Source organism: Ailuropoda melanoleuca, chromosome 3, assembly GCF_002007445.2.
Source record: "Ailuropoda melanoleuca isolate Jingjing chromosome 3, ASM200744v2, whole genome shotgun sequence".
NCBI lineage: Eukaryota > Metazoa > Chordata > Mammalia > Carnivora > Ursidae > Ailuropoda > Ailuropoda melanoleuca.
In genome coordinates this window covers 61,399,944-61,419,018 of record NC_048220.1, presented here as the reverse complement: position 1 = coordinate 61,419,018, position 19,075 = coordinate 61,399,944, and positions in this window count along the sequence as shown.

Genomic DNA, 19,075 nt, shown 5'->3' with positions numbered 1-19,075 from the left:
CCCAGGAAAGGAAAAACCAAATCCTGGAGGAAAAAAAGACCTGGGAGTAGTAGGTTGTTATTGTTACTTACCTCCAGACTCTGGTTTCCGGCCTTTTACAGCTACTGGTAAAGGGTATTCAAGCTTTGAATACTGGTCCGAGCTGACCTTGAGGCACACTGAGGGGACAAATGTCAGTGGACAAAATCGCGGTTTGTATAGTGCTTTGAGATCCTCTAAGGAGAAAGGAAAATTGTGATCTTGTTTCATAGATGTCTATTTGGACGTAGGAATATTTATAGGACTTTATAGTGAGAATTGAGTCAGTTGCCCCCCAAATCTTACACAATGGAGAAGTGAGTGGAGAGCACAAGATTTGAAGTATTTTGTCATCATTTGTTCATTCAGCACATTTTTATGGAGTGCTTAGTGCATGCCAGTCACCCAGCATCCTCTTCCATGCGAACCCCATTGTATGTGCCATGATTCTCCAGTGTGATGGAAATTAGGGAGAGGAACAGGGATTTGGGATGGTTTTTGCCCTGGAGTCGCTCATTGTTTTGCAGAAAGATGAGACAGAACAGATAATTGTGTAACATGGAGCATGGAAATGGCTTAAATATCTGTCAAGGATACAGTAAATGAGTATATGGGCATATTCCTGCTGTGAAATACTCTGCAGCAGTTAAAAATGAATAGATTGTCTTCAAAGCAGTGTTGGATGAAAAAAGCAAATTGCGAAAGAATACATGTGATAGTAATGCTAATATTAATAACTATTAATGTGAAAAGATTTTGTAAACCTTTCCAAATATAAAAGTTGTTGGTACATAATTATGTAGATGTAACACGTGCCAGGGAAGGGGCATGCCACCTTCAGGATGGAGGTTATCCCTGGGGAGAGAGGGATCCTTTAACACATGGGCTTGAGCTATATGAATAATGTTTATTTCCTTAAAGAAGAAAGGTGGGGTGGGGGGAGGAAGAGAATTAGAAAGTTAAGAGGACACAGAGAAGTATGGGAAGCTTTATTGAAGTGGTGACATTGAAACTAGTTTCTTGAAGTGATAAGCAAGAGTTGGATAGGGTTATTCAGAAGACGGTTCTCTCTCTCTGACATAAGAAATACTGAAGCTTTTACACTTGTTATCTAATTTTTAATATCCATAAAGGAAAATTCACTTTTGAGGGTATAAGTATTCTATGAGTTTTGCAAAGTGCAAGGCGTCATGTAACCACCACCAGCAGGAAACAAAACATTTCCATCACTCCCTCCCTGAATGCCTTTGTGCTATCCTTTGTAATCAGCCTTTACCATTTGTAGTCAACTCCCCTGTAACCTTAAACCCTGAAAAGCACTCTATCCCTATAGTTTTGCCTTTGTCAGAATGTATGTAAATGGAATCATACAGTATATAGCTTTTTTCTTTGCATCTAATTTCTTTCACTTAGTATAATGAATTTGATCTTCATCTGTGTTATTAGATGTAGTTTGTTCCTTTCTACTGCTGAGCAGTATTCCATGACATGGACATACCACAGATAGTTTTTCCTTTTTACCAGTTGAAGGCCATTTGAGTTGTTTCTAGTGCACAGTTTCTTTTTCTTTTCTTTCTTAAGTAAGCTTTATGCCCAATGTGGGACTTGAACCCATGACCGTGAGATCGAGAGTTGCATGTTCCACTGACCAAGGCAGCCAGGCACCCCTGGTGTACAGTTTCTTGATTCCAGGGAGTGGACGCATTGTTTTCCAGGGTGTTGTCATGTATATTGTGGATCTTCTATGATTGGTCATTGTATTATATTGATAAATGTATTTATTCACTTATTTCCCCCAGAGGTGAAATCTGTAATCTGATTTTAAGTACTGCGTGCTGTTGAGATCGGTGCAACCTACTCAGTCAAATGTATGGAAAAACACACATGTTCGCGGTCATTTGGAATTGTTTAGCTTAGGACGTACTAACTAGAGATGCTGATGGTCAGCATGTGTGCATTTGTGTGCATGGCTAATGACCTGCATTTCTAACTCTGAGTGTCAGAGTACTTCCAGGTGTGGAACTATGACTTGTTTCTAAATATTCCTTTAAATCCTTATTGAAAGATGGACCCTTGCCCCTTGAGGTCCAGACTGAGCTTTAGTGGCAGGCTGAGTTTCCACATATCTGATACAGGATGATGGTTTATATCACCAGTCTAGGGGTTCCAGACAGATATAAGGATTCTATGTAATTCCAGATCCTGGTCTATACTGTCAGTCCTCAAGGGTTTGGTTTCTTCTTGTTTGGTCTCTTTGTTTCTCATGGGGACCCTGAAAAGCTGACACCTGGGCTCTACAGAGTAGGTGCTGATTCAGAAACAGAGTAAACCTGTGGGGATCTAAGCATTTCTTAATATATATGCCTCAGAGTTCCAAAGTCAAACATCAAACGTTTGTGAGTTATCTACTACTCGGCGCCTTATTTACTTACTGATTTTAAAAACCTGTAGCCCTCTCGTGGTTATTCAAAAGCTGTCTGTCAAAGGCAGCTGGGCCAGATGGGAATGAGAGAAGCCAACAGTGTAGGTTGACTGTATTCTGGGTGTGGTTTAGAGGAGAGAAGAGAACAGTCCCAGCTCTGAAGAGTGATGACAGGGTTGTGATCAGAGGAGGGCTGTTTCTCATCATCGTTCCGTTGCTTAAACAGGCAAGTATTTCAATTTAGATTGTATCCAGTTGCTACACTGAGACTTTGCGTGTCATCCTTAGTCTTACCTCGAACAATTAGCATCATCCTTTGGTAAATGACTCTAGAAACAAAAGTTTCATTTAACTATTCAACTAAGGGACCAGTTAGTAAAAGAGCCAGTCAGAATTTAATTTGAATACATGTAAGTAAAGGTTTTAGAGGTTATACATCAAGGACTGGAGAGGCCACATTTGAGCTTTGTTAAGGCTTGTGAGACCTTGAGAACAATTCTACTTTACCTGTACCACAATTTCCTTGCTTACATAAGGGTAAACGAACAAACATGCTGCTATTTTTTGTTTTAAGATTCCCCCAGCAAGAAGCACTTCATGAGCCCTGCTTCCCTTCTAGGTTCTTTGGCCGGTCTAATAACTAAATTTATATAAGACAGATTAACAGGATAAAAACAAAGTTCATACTTACGGGAGCCCCATAAAAATATGAGACTCCAAGGCAGCCAGGTAATTGAGGCTTATATAATGTCCTGAGCTAAGAAAAGGGATAGAGATCTGGGGCTACGGAGGGACAGGGACAGAAGGCCAGTTATAGGAAGGCAGAAGATGCTTGGAAGACAAAGGTTACACTGTTATGCAGATACCCCCCCCCCCTTTTTAAAAGACTTTATTTATTTATTTATTTATTTATTTGAGAAAGAGCATGAGGAGGGAGGGGCAGAGGCAGAGGGAGAAGCAGACTCCACACTGAGCAGGGTGCCCAATGGAGGACTCAGTCCCAGGACCCTGCCCCCGTGACCTGAGCCTGAAGCAGAGGCTTAACTGACTGGGCCACCAGTGCCCTGCAGGTAACTTTCTTGGGTAAGAAGGCATCTCTGATAATAGCCCCTTTCCAATGTAAATTTAGGCAGTCGAGGAGGAGGTAAAGAGCTTTTCCTCAATCTGCTGGGTTTTGATTGCCTTTAGCTCAAAATAATCCTTATGCCACAGAGACATATTTTGGGGTGGCCAAATCTGCTCCCTTTTGCGGCATAAGTGAGTGCCTATCATAATGTTGGAATAATGACATCTCAGGGCTTGTATGCTGCATTCACAATCAAGGAAAGTCCCAGAACGGGGTTGACTCAGCAGTACCTGACCAGGATGTTTAATGCAGTGATGAATACCGCTGCCCCTAGGAATTAAATATAGAGGTGCCTGGAGCTTGTGTAAAGTTCTCTGTGCCATTTGAAAAAGGTACTCAGAGAAAAGATAGGCTGATTTTTAATTTTGATGTTTTACTCATCAGTTTAAGTACATTTGCGGTTTGCTTTGCAAAATGTCAACAGACATCCCAAGCGGATAACATTTAAAAAAGATTGAATTTCTTATATTTACTCTAATATCATTTCAAAAATATGGTCATTAGTGACTACAGGTTCATTGGTTAAAAACAACCCACTTAAATGATTATTTAAAAACATCTGACAACACTTTTTGTTATTTTCCTCATTGTCCCAAATTCTTACTGATTAGAATTCTAGCAAGATAGAGCTAAAGGCTTCGTTCTAGTTCTGATCCATTTAGGAGGGGCTTCAAATGGCATTCCCATCTACAAGATGGCCAAAGGACACTCTGAGAAGAAATAATATATTGTCTGATGGTATTACTTGTTCATTTCATGTTATAAATAACATTATGCTTTTGTATATTATATACTCAGCAATTGACAAAACACTTTCACATAAATTATTTCATGTAAATTATCTTAAAATAACTTTCTAGGATAGACTGATAACAGTTATCCTTATTCTATGGTAAAGGATATGGAGGTTCAGAAATATTGAAAATAGCTCACTTTATTATGGAGTGCTTTCTTTGTGCCAGGCGGTGTTCTAAGAACTTTCCATGTTTTAATTCATGTGTTGGCAGCTGTAGGAAGCACATATTATTATTCTCGTCTTCCTTTTATAGACTGAAGTGCAGAGGTACAGAGAGATAAAGTAACCTGTCCCAAGCTACAGAGTGAGTAGTGAGTCCCATGAAAATCCACCAGTCTGGTTCCAGACCCCAGTGATTAACTAGCACACTCTCTACCCAGAGTTCAGCAATTTGCCCAGGATATTTGGCCACTAAGTTTTGAATCATTAACTTAGAATATGGGTCTTTTTTTTTTTTTTTAAAGATTGTATTTACTTATTTCTGAAAGAGAGAGACAGCACAAGTATAAGCAGGGGTGGGGGGCGGTAGACGGAGAAGCAGACTCACTGATGAGCAGGGAGCCCAATGCAGGGCTCTATGCCAGGGCCCTGGGATCATGACCTGAGCCGAAGGCAGATGCTTAACTGGCTGAGCCACCCAGGTGCCCATGAACATGGGTCTTCTGATACCCAGCAAAGTGCTTTTCCATTGTGCATTTGTTTGTAACTTCTCTTGTCTTTGCTTTATTGTTTCCCATGTTTTACTACCTTATGTACTTCGCATATTCCCCCTAATGGAATGTGAGCTTCCTTAGTACAGAAAAAAGTGGATGATTCCTTTTATACCACGTGGACTCTCCCTACTATGTCTGGAAATTCTTCTAACATAAGAGAGAGCTGCTTAAAATGTATTGAATTGAAGTTGTGAACTCCTTGAACATTTTAGGTCTGAAAATATGCAGCTGAATATTTGGTGACATAAAAGTGGTTGACAGTGGGAATGGGACAGAGATTAAATCAGGAAAGAAAGGGAAAGAGTTGATATGATAGGAAAGAGTGTGATAACCATGTTTATGTAATCCTTACTATGTGCCATACACTTTTTATGTATAAACCCATTTGATCCTTAGGACATTCTACTATTACTTCCTTTTTGTGAATGGGGAGAATGAGGCACAGAGGTTATATGACCAACACGTAAATACAGGTGTTTGTGGGTGTGTATGTGTGTAAAAGAAGGAGACAGACAGTCATATACATTGTTGCCCATCTCCCCATCTCCCACACCAACAATTCCCAAGGGTTTCCTGGTATATTTATTTGATTTTCTTTTTTCTATTTTTTAAAAAGATTTTATTTATTTATTTTGAAAGAGAGAGAGAGAACACAAGTAGAAGGAAGGGCAAAAGGAGAGAGTCTCCCACTGAGTCTGGAGCTGGATCTCATGACCCGTGAGATCAAGACTTGAGCTGAAACCAAGAGTCAGCCACTCAACCAACTGAGGCACTCAGGCGCCCCTATTTATTTGAATATCATCAGATATTTTCTACCGTAGATGCTCTACACTACTGAAGTTTCCTCCTCTAGTCTCTACAAGGTACCACACTTATCTTTCTAAAATATATATTTGATTCTGCTCCTTGTTTTAAAACATTTGCTGGTTCCTCATTGCTAAGAGGTTATGTGGCCAGCCACATCACAGCCCTGTTTTACATTTTCATCATCATTTCTCCCTTCTTTTCCCAGACCTCTTATTATGATTGTATTTAAACCCTTTTTAATCTGTGGATGGACCATTTTCTTTAATTCTCTTGTGACTGTTGGGAAGGGAAAATTTTTCTTTACCCTTCAGAGGTTCTTTTGGCTGGTCTAAGAATTAGATTGACATGAGACAAGATTAACAGGAGAAAATCAAATTTAACTTCATACATACAGGAAGCCCACATACATTCAAAGGGGAGGAAAGCAGTTCACAGGGCAATAAGAGAAGCAGGTGATTGGTAATTAGATGTTTGCCTTGCCATACAGATGGGTCACTCAGATAAAATTCCCCTCTGGTAGAAGCTCTCATTCTGAGAAGGACCCCCAATTTAAATTCTTCTAGGCAGTTAAGGGAGGGACAAAAATTTCTGTTTAGGTAACTTGTCTAACTTAGTAACTTGGGTAGTACATTTTCAGACAGATCTGTCTGACCCCCAAACCTATAAACTTAACCACTTCATTTTGCTTCCTCCATTGATTTCCAATTTTAGCTTATGTGATTTTGTATCACATTCTCTTCATTAATATGAACTCTGGAAAAACCAGTTATTTGATTTGCATGCTTTCTGCCTAGTGCAGTGTCAGTAATATAGAAGAAGCTCCAAAAAAATAAAAAAGGATGAGAAGCTCAATGAACACGGTTAAAAGAATGAATGGATATCACATAATCCCTATTCTCTGAGCTGTATTTCCCCCACGTGGCCCATTGTATCCCACACCACGGATCACGATCATGCTACTTTATTCTCCCACGTTACTGACTTCTGAGGTGGCTAGTCACAAAATTGACCATTTTGACAACCGTTGCCGGTGAGAGTCCTTATTTAACACCTTTAGTAGGAATGGGCAGAAAATAATGACAAGGTATGATCCACTCTGCAAGACTTGGGCTGCAGGCACTATCTTTTTTGTTTTGTATTTTTGAGTTGAATCAGAACTAGCTTGAATCGTATCTTCATGATAGACATAAACATCAATGTTATACCCTTAGATCACCCCTTCCCCTATTCAGAAATATTTAAGACTCTCTGGCTGACTCTGGCCCCGGGAGAACTCACTGTGGGGCCATTGTGGCATTGCTTCATTTTCCCACATGGTGCTGCATGGATCTCCAGGCCAGGATGCTCCTCTGAATGAGAGCATTTCCATAGGACATGCATCTTAGTGCCCATCCTTTGGGTTTGCAAACCATCCAAGGACCTGCTAGTAAGATACCATGCTAGATAGTATCCACAGGCCATATTCAACCCCTGGGGATTCACCTACAGGGATCAGCAGTCTTCCCCTTCCCTTGCCCCAAACAAAGGATCGATTCCTCTCCTATTTCTGATGCTAGATCTTGTTTGTTAATAGAAAGGTCCGGACCACAAAGACAGAAATGTCTCTTTACTTCCACAATCTGGAAACATTTCCCTTCTTTTATAAGAATTCCTTCTTCCAACGACAGATTGGAAGACCTCATGCTATCTTCTTGCTAAAGGGGCTGCAAAAAGATCTTCACCAGGTCGTCCTTTTAAGTAGTTTAATCTTTAGTGGGGTCCCCAGTTGAAACAATAAAAATGCCAAAACTTAATGGTACACATAAATGAGAGTTGCCCTTTTTGGAGGAGTCACTTGCTGTACATAATTGTAATTTGCTGCCATCGTCTAAACAGTTTTTTTATTCCATCTTCAGGTTTTCAGAGCCTGAAACCCATTTTTTTTAATTACTCCCAAAAGAGAACAAATATTTAGGTTTGAAAATGGATTTGATTTTGGAAAGAGCCCAGTGTTATTTGGCTGAGTTTTGTGAATAAAATCAGTGTGAAAGCTGTTTTTGGTATTAAAAGGAGGTGAAACTATAAAGTAATGGCACTGATTTTGTGAGTCTTAACAAGTCCAAAAGGGACTTTCCAAATATAATATCACGGCTAGAGTGTTAGGGAAATAAGTATATAGCTTCCAAATGTGACTACACCAAGAATGGCACAAATCTGAATACAAATATTTGGTATATTTGTGACCAACTAGTCTCATTACTGTCTATAAAGGTACAACTTACCTATTGTGTCCAAAATTCTTGCTGAAAATAGCAGTGTATGGGTGCTTCTCAAATTCAGCGTGAACACGAATCCTCTAAGGTAGTTAAAATGCAGATTCTGATTCAAGAGCCCTGCTGTGGGCCCAAGATTCAGCATTTCTCAACAGCTCCCAGGTGATGGTCCAGGGACTTCTCTTTGAGTATCACTGTCCTAGACTCTCTAAATAGCCCTCTTAAGCAAGTTAAATCTTGGTTTGCACATTGATTTTGGTACCCATGTTAAACTACGTGAATTATTTTGTTCCTTAGCAAAATATTTGTTTGTGTTCATATATATGAACTTTGCATCAGAACAGAGAATTCTCTGTGTCAATTCTCAATGAAGATACAGCCATGACCTTGTGCCATTTTCCCTAGATTGGATATTTTCTTTATTCAGAACATAACAGAAGTCTCCATGGAAAAAATGATAAAGTAATTTACTGTTCAACTTCACTAATTATTACATGGCAGATATTATCACATGAGAAAAAGCAAGGTACATTTTGATATATTTAAAGATGTTATTTCTGATTTGACAATTTTTGAAACTGATGTAACAAAAGTTCTTTTGCTAGCTAGCTAAAAACAAAATCCTATTTCACAGCTAAAATGTAAACAGCTAGGATGTAATCGGAGGACTAAATTTTCACAGCTACAAAAACACAGCTGTGAAACATAACTTTAGATTGTAATAAAGCCAAATAGTTCTGCATGCTAATAATGGATATTACAAGTAAAGATGAGAATGACTTTGTTAGAATTTTTTAGTGTTTAAATACCTTCACTAATGTTACCTGTTTAACTGAAAATATTCTCAAGTTACCTGCCTCATATATATCTATTGAATGTCTAATGTGTATTTTGCTAGGAACTAGAGATAGAGAGTTGAATGATCTCGATCTCAGGCGTCCTGGTTCTTTCAAGGAGTTATTTTGTATTACATATGTCCTGTGTCAGTTTGTTTGAGGGTTTTTTTTTTTTCCAGATTATAAAACTAGTTCATGCAAATTGGAAAAATATTAGAAAATACGGAAAAAATTACAAAAGGTAAATCATACATTATTAAAAGACCTACCACTGTTAATATTTTTATGTTATATTTTAAGTTTCTATTGACCTAATTCTAAGTATTATTAATGGCTTCCTGGTGTACCTTATTATTATTATTTTTAACTGTGGAAATAACTCTTGCTGGTCAGGTTCAAGGTATATTGCAATTGAATTTTTATACCTATGTTGGTCTGGGCTGAATTTTGGAAACCTACAATAATGTTTTATATGACGTGTGTGTGTGTGTGTGTGTGTGTGTGTTAGGGTGGGGACTTACAGTTAGTAAGGAACTGAAGCAGTAGTTAGAATTCCATCTAACTCTGTAGATACGAGTAAGCTAGAGACCCTTTATGATATAACTGATAGTGTTTATATCCCCAGTTACTCATGTGCACATTGTGTTTTGCTTTCTCAGTTTTGTGATAAATTTCTTGGATTGTGATAATTTTGGATTGGGAATCAGTGGACCTCATTCTTTTCTAAAATCTGTTGCACATTTTTATCATCTGTAAAATAAGGTACATTAACTGCATATCCTCAGTTTTCTTGATATTTTGAATTTTGAAATTCTGTGGCTGTTTTAAAATTTATGTCTTGCATATAAATAGATCTATCCTCATAGATACCTTCACATACTTTTTTTTAAAAAAAAGAAGATAAAAGTTTATTGAATACACCACAAGGGAGTGACAGGCAGGACAGCAAAGGAGAGACCGTCTGTGATACCTTCATATATTTTTGATAATAATCTGAATCAATGTAAAACTAAAATCTCTTTTAAAATCTCTAATTGGAGGGGTTCCTGGGTGGCTCAGTCGGTTGAGTTGGTCAGCTTTTGATTTCAGTTCAGGTCACGATCTCAGGGTCTGGAATCAGGCCCCACATTGGCTCCATGCTCAGTGGGGAGTCTGTTTGAGGAGTCTCTCTCTTCCTCTGCCCCTCTCCCCACTCGGGCTTTCTCTTTCTCCCTCGAATAAATAAATTAAATAAATTTTATAAAAAATAAAATCTATAATTTGGAACAATAATGTAGAATAGACTTGGCAAATTATTGCATGTAGGCTAAATCTGATTACCTATTTTTGTAAATAAAATTTTATTGGAACACAGCTACGCCTACTCATTTATGTATTGTCTATGGCTGCTTTCAAGCTATAATGGTGGAGTTGAGTAGTTGTAAAAGAGACTGTATTTACTAGCTGAACTGTCATAGAAAAAAACTTGTTGACCCTGATCTCGATTAATGATCCTCTGGGTTAATAAATGTGCTTTTCTTTGGATCCTTAGAGTGACTATGAGTAAGTATGGTATCTTACTGACAGTAGCAGGAAATAGAAATATGGAAGACATACCTGGATCCTATAAAGCAGCTCCTGGTTTTTTAAAAAGGGCTTTTCCCTAAATAGCATTTACTTGGGTTTGATTTCCAGAGGTCAGCTAGATCTGCATCAGGTAAATGTCACATCTGTTGTCATGAGAGAAACTAGAGTGTCAGAGTGACACTCTGTGAGCCTGGCAAGATTCATCTTGAACAACTCACGCGGAAGCATTTTCAATTAATGTGGGGACTCTTTGTAATAAAAACCAGGCCAGGAAAGCCATGAGCTTTTAATATCATAAGGTTAGAGGTGTTATTTCACAAGGAGCAGGGGCCAAAATCATGTTAATAGTGGATGTACACATTCCTCATGAAGATTAGCGCCTTGCCCAAGCCTGTGGAGGAAACTGAACCCTCTCTGTGATTAGGGGTGAAACTTTCAAGTATTTAGCGGGAAAGTGAGTTGCAATATTACTGGTGAAAAGCGTCCTCACTGACCTTGAAATACCCACCTTTTCCATAGACTACGGACTTGGAGGAAGCCTAAGCAGATATAGACCTCTCTGAATTCCCAATGAAGTCTGAGATGGCAGAGTTTGCAAAGCAGAAGATGAGACCAGGTCCAGGACTCACGTTGCCTGAGGGGAAGAGTGGTGTGTCCTTTTTCGAGAGGCGCTGAAGAGAAGACAGCCGAAGGGACCTGAAGATGCTTGAGAGAAGGTAAGAGAAAGGGAGGGAGAGTGTCCACCTGGAATCTCCTCCAGGGGCCTGAATAGAAGACCTTGCCCCTTGGGGGACTGCAAAAAGTCAATACTTAAGTGTTGACTTTCATGACCTCGAAGTTTTGGATCCTTTGCTGCTGTGGACACCCTGTGAGCCTTTAGTAAAAGAATGCTAAAATAGCCATCAGAGTCTGGTTTGTATCATTCTGGTGAAAGGGTTCTGGAGTGAATTCAGTTTCAATCTGAAGAAGTACCAATCCGCCCATTAGCAGACCACCAGCAAAGGGCTGCCCAGCCTGAGTGATCAGGGGCTTCTTCCTCTGATTCCTCACTCTTTTGCTGGACGGAAAAGACACTCTTGCTCTCTGCTCCAGGGAGCCTTAAAACTGTTAAGTGGGTGGGAAATTATCAGTGGTTTGAGATGATTGGAGCTGAATTGAGGTTTTCTTTGTGAAGTAAATAGAAGATTTAAAAGATTATTGAAAATAATTTAATTTTCAAGAGAAACTGAAGCATCTTGCATCAGCAACAAATAGAAAAATTAACTTCTCTTTTTATTTATTCCTTTCAGCCTTTTTCTTGTTGTCATGGCATTAATTACTCTGATGCTATCACAGAGAATGGAAATGTACCAAATCCTTTTCATTTAGAAAATATTTAAAAAATCACTTTCTGAGGTTCAGATGATTTTGGGGAAAGATTAAAACTGAACCGAAGTTTATTCAGGTACTTGGGTTCCTCCTTCCCTCCCTCCCTTTCTCCCTCTCTCCCTCTCCACTCCTTCCCTCCCTTCCTTCCTAGCTACCTTTTTGATTCTCTTCATCTGCTAGACCAATGTAACAATGTAAGCTGACAGCCTAAGTCACCTATTACATACTGGGAGGATCGACACATTAGGCAGTGTTACACTAAAGTGTCTATGTAAGGATTGTCTCGGATAATAATGGCTTCTGGGGAAAGGCTGGTAAGTCGCTTGCTTGTTTTTATATTTAGGTAGAGTTTGACCTTCAAGTAACTGATCAATTAAAAAAATTATTTAGGGGCACTTGAGTTGGTTAAGCTTCGGACTCTTGATCTTAGCTCAGGTCCTGATCTCAGGGTCATGAATTCAAGCCCGTGTTGGCCTCCACTCTGGGTGTGGAGCCTACTTAAAAAAAATTCATTTCATGAAAACTAGTCAAACAAATATAATAAGTTAAGTTATTAAGAAGAAAACATTAGGCTGAATCACATGAACTTGCTGATATTTAGACATCTTGAACTAAGACAATGGCAATTTTGTATGTTTCAAGCTAATACATAAATGGTCTCTTGAGCTTTTTTTTCCCCCTTATTTTTATTTATCCTATCGTAGTTTTCTGAGACAAAAAAAAATGGTATTCCTTTTTCCACGCTTGGAAGAAGAATCTAACATACATAGTATTTCTGAAGATCTTAGATATCCTTACTGGCTTTCTCTTACTCAGTTTTCTTCCTTTATTTTTTAGATCCACTAATGCCCTAGAGCAGAGAGGGTTAGATGGTGATGTTTTGAGCTGCATTTAAGAGGAGAATGGCAGATTTTCCTGGTCCTAGTAGGGTCTTGCATAAAATAGAGTGAAGGGTCACGTGTGGGTGATGTGTGAGAGTGCAAACCCAGACCATCCTGCCAGACAGTGTTCTGGGAGGGGACAGGACCTCTCAGGCAGTGGTAAGGGGATGCTTACATTCTACAGTCTTGAGGGGCCGTGAAGGAAGGTCTCTGTGGCCAAGCTTTGGAAATTGTTTTGGAATAAACGATATGGGGCTGGTTGATATAATACATTGAAGACTGCTGGTCTTTCCGCAAATTTTCTGGACTACACTCTTATATAACCACAGGAGGTGTTCCTAAAACAGGATTCAGTTTGAATTTTCCCTCCACCTCAGCAGGTATGGGCAGAACCAGATTAATGTGTGTGTGTTTGCACACACTCGTGCACATGCACACATTCCCTCTCTCTCTCTCCCACACACACACGCCTGCACACACACACACATTGTTTCTTGCACCCACATGTCATGGAGGAAATTCACACTTTTTACCTGAATCTCGTACTATACAGATAAAACAATTGATGGACTGAACACTTCACTTTCCAAGTGGTTACTATGCATCATAGAGACATAACTTACACTTGTCTTTTCACTTGACTTTTATAAGGTAGGAATCTAATGAAACTTTATTTCTGATACTCTTCGTTTCCCATCCCTCTTCTCCACCCTTCCCCTTTAGAAGTGCAGAATAAACAAGAGGTAAGAAATACAACTTGAAATGATACTGAGCATTCTGCAAGGAATCAATAAAGAGTTGAATGAGTGGTAAAAGGAAAAGGACTTGGTATAGGGTTGTCAGCATACGAAGTTCATCTCTTCCACTACTTAGTGCATTGCTTTCTACCTTTTCATCTCCTTGGGTTACCCTCAGTGCACAATCGTTTTCCTGCTGATGGGCTGATCTTAATTTTCTCTTGAAAGAAACCTTTTTTTCTTTTGTTGCCTGAATTCTCTCCCCACTCCCTCTCTTTTGTTTCAGGTCCAAATTCTTTCACATTTCTTATATTGGATGTATTCTGGCTATGCAAGCCTTTTTTGTTTGGGTCCTTGTTTTATGATTCTTCATTCAGTGTTGAGCTTTACTAATTGAGCATGTATTCACCATAATTCACCATAATAATTCAAGACAGACCTAGTCAGGATCTGAGACTCACATTTTTTACAGTGGTCTTTAAGTGGAATTCTGGGACTACAGGTCCATGATTGGGCTGTATGACCACTCTGAATAAAATGGAAGACCATGATGAGATTGGCTGAATTTTTTCACTGATTTTCTGAACTGTAATTTCTACTGTGTGGTTCACATATGGTGAGAAATTTTCTTAAGCCCCAAGTGGAATACCTAAGATACAGATAATTTTTTTGTCCCTTCAAAGTATGAGAAGTAGTCTGGGAAACTGACCAACATGCTGATATTTCCTTGGCATTATTACTTTTTTTTTTTTTAACAACAATGGGAAGAATATTTATTATTGGGACTGTTCTAGGAAATCTAAGAACTATGGCAGTCATAATCATGTTGATTCAGTTTTTCTGTCTGGTTCTCTCTGAATCTGGTGGGATAGAAACAGCTATTCATTTTTCAACCTTTTATATTTTTGGAGCAGGGTAGTTCTTGATTATTGGCATAAAAGGTGATTCGCTATGTGGGTATTATTCAGGGGGTGCCCTGAATGTGTCTGGACAGAGATGTTTCCTACTGTTTCCTTACACTCCACCTTAAGTAATTCATTTCCAGATGTTGAGCATATTTTTTTTCTGCTGTTGTCGTCGCTTAACAATTTAGTGTAAATTTTATCAGATTTCTTTATTCCTATTTTGAACAGATTCAACCAATATCAAACATTTTCAAGGCTTTCAGTCTAATGAAAAAGGAGAGGAGAGAGCACAGGGGAGGGGAAGGGATATTTATTATGTTATTTTACTGTGTGAATGTTTCAAACACCTATATTAGAGACCTCATGGGTTTTCCCTCTTCAAAAGAAATTTAAAAATCGCGCTAAAACCAATTTTCGAGTGTAGCATGAGTTAATGGTGGAACACTGTTTTCCTGTTACTACATGGATACTTTTGCTAGAGTTTAAGGGGAGCTTTTCTTTGATTACAAAGATGAGGACCACATTTGGTGTGAAATATCTAGAGAGTATTTATCAGTAACTTGAAGGTGCTTGACTACATCTTTCAATATTTGTGTGATGATTATATTCACAGATTCCTGCTCTTATATTAGTGTTGACATTATTGATGCCTCTAAATTTTTTTATTTGTTAAACTATTTTCTTTTTGTTTTTAACTCATCTTTATTGAGATATAATTAACATATAACGTAGTCTAAGTTTAAGGTATACAATATATTGGTTTGATGTGCTTATATAATATGAAATGATTACCACCATATTGAAACATTAGCTAACATCTCCATCACATCACATAATTACCATTTCTTTTTTGTGGCAAGGACATTTAAGATCTACTCTCTTAGCAATTTTCAAGTATATAATGCAGTATTGTTAACTATAATCATGCTGTACATTAGGTCTTCATAACTTATACATCTTATAACTGGAAATTTGTACCCTCTGACCAACTTCTCCCCATTATCCTCAACCCTCAGGCCCTAATAACCACCATTCTAGTCTTTGTTTCTATAAATTTGATTTTTTTAGATTCTACATATAAATGATATCATATTGTATTTGTCTTTGTCTGTCTGACTTATTTGACTTAGCATAATGCCCTTGAGGTCCATCCATGTTATTGCAAGTGGCAGATTTCCTTTTTTCTCATAGCTAAATAATATGTTCAACTCTTTTCTAATCTCCCTTTTTAATATTTTCTAATTCCACATTTGTACACATTTGAATGCGTGTGTTTGATCCTTAGAAGTTGTTAAGTGGATATATTTCAATCTGAAAATGTACCATCATGTTTACTAAGGATTAATTCAAAATATTGTATAAAGATGGCAAGTTTTTTTTTTCTTGTATATACTTTTTATCTTAGTCTGGTGGATAATATACCAAAAGATTCTAATTTTCTGCAATGGGGAGAATTTCATTTAGCATCTCATTAATTTTGGCTCCAATCAGAAGTCTTAAATTTCTTTGGATTAAGTAAATTCCTTGTTTTTTCTTTTAGCATGTTGAAATTTATTTAGTGTAAACATATGTTTTACCGTAAACTAATGGCGTATGTTTCTAGTGAGTAATTTAGTAACTGTCTAGGTTGTGTTCTTACAAGTACAAGTGGTATTGTGAGCCTGGTGGGAGTAAGAACAATGCTCTACTCATCTTCCTAGGTCCCGAGTCTAGCATGGTATCTAGTGTACTTCGGGTGCATATCCCCTTACATGTCGAATCAATGTCCTAGTGATGATAGAGTAAGAGTAGGTAAGGATGATCAGGTTAAGTGAATTTGGAATGGGGAAAAGCAAATACTTCATGAAAACTTTGGGATTTTATCCATATATTAGACTATTGTTGTGAATATACTACATGAGAAGTAATACAAATTTGGTATACTTGCTCAGAGAAGTTTTTTATTAAGCATCTTGGTCTTTGATGACTTATTTATGGAGAAAATTAAAAGCAAGACTGATTTGTTGGCAAGATAATTATTTTAAAAATGTGGATATGTGACTATAAAAGTTAATCCTATACTATCTGGTTTTGTACACTCAGTTTTCATATATAAATAAATATATATATATAACCTCTCCAATTATATTGCAAATTTGTTGAGAGTACCTGGGCTCTTAGTAGTTTCCATTCGCAACATATGTAAGGAGATAATAACGTTTATCAGATGTTAGTACTGGGTTCATGATTCACTGAGTGGTTTTGTATATGACCTTCTGTGTGTTTCCCCAAATGTAAAATTGGGAGAATAATACCTTTTCTATGCTATTCATACAAAGTTTATATTTATGCTTTGCATCTTGTAAGGATGCTTTTTAAGTGATATCAATTGAAATAAGAATAACTATTTTAGCAGTTTAACAAGTGTTTTAACATGTGCATTTGAAACAGCAATGTATAAAGGCTTCCGCTTTTTTTTGGAATTGCAATCCTGGTTTTGCTACACCTTGTACCTTGGGAATGATGTATAAGTTCTCTGGACCCACATATATGGGTCTCCTATAAATGGAATTTGTTATTTTTTCTTTGTAGTAGTGTTGGGAGAATTACACATGCTCTTTATAGCATGTGTAATTCTTTTTTTTTTTTTTTTAAAGATTTTATTTATTTATTTGACAGAGATAGAGACAGCCAGTGAGAGAGGGAACACAAGCAGGGGGAGTGGGAGAGGAAGAAGCAGGCTCATAGCAGAGGAGCCTGATGTGGGGCTCGATCCCATAACGCCGGGACCACGGCCTGAGCCGAAGGCAGACGCTTAACCGCTGTGCCACCCAGGCGCCCCAGCATGTGTAATTCTTAATGTTGTACCTATCACAAGGTAGATATTCAACAGATATGGACATCATCACCTACCCTGGCTTTCTGTCTTGATCTCTTGGGAATTTGAATGATGTCATAGCCTCAAGTAAAGTTGGTCTGTCTTTAATCTGCATTTTTTCAGAAGATCAGACCTGCATTTCTAGTCACCTTCCAGAGATCTATACATTGTATCCTTACTTGCCCCTAAAACTTGACATGGCCCAAACCAAATTTAAGTTTTTAATCTGTTTTTTTTCCCTTTCCAGTATTCCCTATTTGTTATTTAAATCACCATTCTGTAGTAACCAGTCCAAAGACTTTGGGCTAAGTTTCATTCACTTTCTTTCTCTTATTCTCTGCATTTAATTTGTTGGAATTTGGGAGAACTGACTTAGCATATCATAGTAGAAGGCCAACTATTTCCTCCATCCCCAAACAATGCCTGAAGGATGTCAATTGCTGGGTGAGGTCAAAATCTTCCGAGTCTGGCCCTGGCTCTGTCCACAGCCTCCATTTCTGGGAACCTCACCTTAGATAGTGCTGGGTGAACCCCAACTCATTCTTCTCTGGCTTTCTGATGTAGACTCCTGGCCTTGTACTCTAATTTGGGATTTTTTTTTTTTAAAATTTGGATAGGCACGATACAACCAATCGGATTACAAGTTTCTTTGTAATGATCCTATTCCAGGTTGCCACCTGGGTTAACATCTGGGTTAGAATTAGTTGTATCCAGGTTTCCTTAGCCACACATTTACTCTTATTTTACTTGTCAAGTTTAAAAAACAAAACTCACTTGTTGTGGGTTGAGGATTCCTATTTGTACTATGAGAGAATTTATATACAGTGTTGTCAGTCAGCCCATGAGATTTTTATTTTACCTCACATATTTATCTTGCGTACATCCTGTTACTTCCAGATCCGTTGACATCATCCAGGCAATCATTACCTTTCACCAGCATCATTGTGCCTCTGGTATCAGGCTGCTTTTGGCTAAAACAATTGGAAAACAAACTAAAAGTAGCCTCAATGACAGGGACTTTTTTATTCCTCCCATAACAAAAAGATCCTAAGTAGCAGGCTCCAGGGTTGCTTTAATAGTTCAGCATGTCAGGGCTCTGGATTGGTGTTCTGTGACTTCCTTGACGTGCTCCCCATGGTCACAATATGGCTGCAGCAGCTCCAAGCCTCAGGTCCTCACACAAGGGCATTTACTTGGCAGGAAGGAAGTGGGGAGAATTTCTCCCCATATGTCTTATCACGGGAGAAAAGCTTTCCCAGATAACTCTCTGGAAGACTTCTCTGTACATCTTATTAGCCAGGACTGGCCCACTTCCCTCTGCCCTAGTGCAAGTGTAACCAGGTAAGTGAATATCTGCTATTTCTAGTCTCTGTATTTGTTAGGGAGAAAGAGGAAGGTTGGGAAAGCTCTCAGGTAGGCATTTACATCTTTCTGCATTTCTGCCAAATGTGCTTCCCTGAGTACATTTCTAAAGAAAATGTCATCACCCTGGTTTTAAACTTTAAGTAACTTTGTTACTAGTGAATACGGTATATAATCCAGCTCCTTCTTTCTTCTACTTTATTTTCCCATGGCTATTTGGTGAATCTCAAACAGACCCAGCTCATTCTTGCGTTCACACCTCAGCTCATGGCATTTCCTCCTCTTGGAATCTCTTCTGCAGTCCCACTGAGGGCCGGCTTCAACACAGTTGCTTAGCCCTATGGCTGTCCCCTGCACAAAGCGGCTCGGTTTCTCTCCATCAGCTGGGATTTCTCTTTTCTTTTCTTTCTTTCTTTTTTTTTTTTTAAA